The 2,472-nt window shown below is 53.5% G+C and overlaps 1 pseudogene; it reads right to left on the minus strand.

Annotated features, from left to right (window-relative positions):
- Nucleotides 1-257: 257 nt before the first annotated feature.
- On the minus strand, nt 258-1,747 carry LOC124694290 (annotated as a pseudogene).
- Nucleotides 1,748-2,472: the final 725 nt, after the last annotated feature.

Below are 2,472 nucleotides of genomic sequence, written 5' to 3' on the forward strand. Positions count from 1 at the left end.
GGTACCGAGGTGAAGGAAATAAAGAATAAATACCGATGTGCAGGGAGGATTAATAACACAAGAATGAAAATGGAGCAACAAAGTGATGATCGGGGGCGTGCACTGCTGAGAGTGACTTGCTAGCAAGATTCTCTCTGTTTGGTGCTGCTGCCATGAGATCATCGACCAGACATGGAGTGCAGGGAGGTATAAAACAAGAATGAAAACAACGGAGAAACAAACTGATGATCAAGGTGCGCGCGGCTGAAAGCGACTTGCTAGGTTCCCTTTACTGTTGCTGCTGCTGCTGCTGCCGCTGCCGCCGCCGCCATGAGATCATCGATGAGACGATGCAAATCACGGTGCGAGGAGCCTCCTTGCGCCACTGCTGCGCGTAGCTTTGCGGCGAGGTCCATGACCTTGATTCTGGCAGCGTCCCCTGTCCCGCCGGGTCGCATGAACTCCGTCAATGCCCGTGCGACGTCCTTGGCCGGAACCAGCTCGTGTTCTAGTGCAGTCTCGCTCCGCAGGCCGGCTCCATCGGGCCACAGCCGTTCCCCGATTCCGAGGACTTGCGTGACTTGCCTCTCGGTGATGAACTGCTCGTAGAACATGGGCCACGTGAGCACGGGCACGCCGGCGGCCACCGTCTCTAGGATGGAGTTCCACCCACACTGGGTCACAAATGCCCCCACCGCCGGGTGCCCTAGTATAGCCGTCTGTGGCGCCCAGGTTTTGACGATGATCCCCCTGTCTTGGACACGCTCCTCCCACCCTCTTGGCGGAGTCCACTCTCCCCTCACAACCCACAAGAAGGAGTTTCCGGAGGACTCCAGCCCCAAAGCAATCTCCTCCAGCTGAGCATCCTTGACGACGGCCATGGTGCCGAAGGACAAGTATACCACCGAACGGTTTGGCCTCGAGTCAAGCCAATCCATGATGTAGCAATCACCACCTGTAGCTGTGGCTGTGGCTGTGGCTGTGGCTGTGGCTGTGGCTGTGGATGATGCTTGGGATTGCATTAGCGCCAGAGGCCCTAGGAAGTATGCGCGCTTCACGTAGCCTCTGCGCATGTACATCTCGCAATACTGTTTCTCCAGGTCTCCTGATGTGTTCACGGCGAGGCCGAAGCAGTCAGCTTGAAGCGCATCCATCCTTCTATGGTATGAGCAGTCTTCTACCTTGATGAACTCGGGCACCTCCGACTTTGGGATCCGTATTGGAGGCCCGGGAAACTCAGGGACCTCAGTCATGTCGTCGATGGCGACATCCAGCAGGTGACGCACGGCGAGCGTGGAGAAGGCGCCCATCACGCTGAACACCACGCACGGAACGCCCAGCTCATCGGCGACGGCGCCGTTCCAGATGAACATCGGATGAGCGCCTCCTGCGCCGGCCGCGTCACCTCCTCCGTTAGGCTACCATCGATGAAGCGCGACGATACGTCCTGGTTGGCGGCCTTACACGCGTTCTCCACGCCCTTGGGGACGCCTTGGATTGTTGGGAACGGGTAGGTCGCTATCTTGACGCCTTCTGGATTATTATGCTCATGGCCCAGGAAGGATTGGACGATCGACACATTCGCCGGCGTCACCGCCATGGTTACTTCTACCGACTCGTTAGCCGCAGCGAGGCTAATGGCTAGCTCCGTGAAGGGCTTGATGTGACTGTTTGCGAAGTAGGGGATGAGGAGGACACGAAGCTTATTGCTGTTGCTGCTGCTGCTGGTGGTGGTGGCCGTGGGCGTGGTGATGGTGTTAGAGGCCATTTTCTTCCTTTCGACTGGGTTGTGAATTGTTTAGCTGGGGCGCCCGTATGTACATATAAGTACGGCACAAGATGTAAGTTTAGGCTTGGGAACGATATATTAAAATACTACTATATCATAATTGGAATCTTTAGTTCTAAGTTTGCACACACGCACGTACGTCTCCAACATACAGCACGCGATTTTACGAATTCAATTCATATACTACATTTGATGAGTTCATTTTTATGTAGCTTTTGTTCAATTTTTTTGTTGTTGATTATACTAAATTGTGGTTTTATATAATTTATGGAACGCAGATTAGTGCACCATTCATTTTTGTCATGACCTTTTTAATCCCCTATATATGCCAAAGACCTTAGTGCACAATCAATATCTTTTTTTGCAATGTAAGTGAGTGTAGAAATTGACAAGAACTTCCTGTACATCACCTTGATAGGTACTACATGAACAACACATTTTTTGTGCTGCAAACTGCTCATAGTGTTTGGATACCACGTTTTATCAACATATTATTGAAACATGTGCTGCATAGGATAGCTTAGATTAGCCGCCCCCCTCCACTAAGCCGACCGCCATGGACTCCGACGAATGGCTGCAACAATTGGTGTTGTGCGGCGGTGCCGGTGGGCGCCGGGGTTGCGTCGGAGTGCATGGCGGTCGGCTTAGGGCAGGGGGACGGCTAATCTCGCTGGGGCGTGCAGATTGGCGGCGGCGACGCATGG

The sequence above is a fragment of the Lolium rigidum genome, chromosome 3 (assembly GCF_022539505.1).
Source record: "Lolium rigidum isolate FL_2022 chromosome 3, APGP_CSIRO_Lrig_0.1, whole genome shotgun sequence".
NCBI lineage: Eukaryota > Viridiplantae > Streptophyta > Magnoliopsida > Poales > Poaceae > Lolium > Lolium rigidum.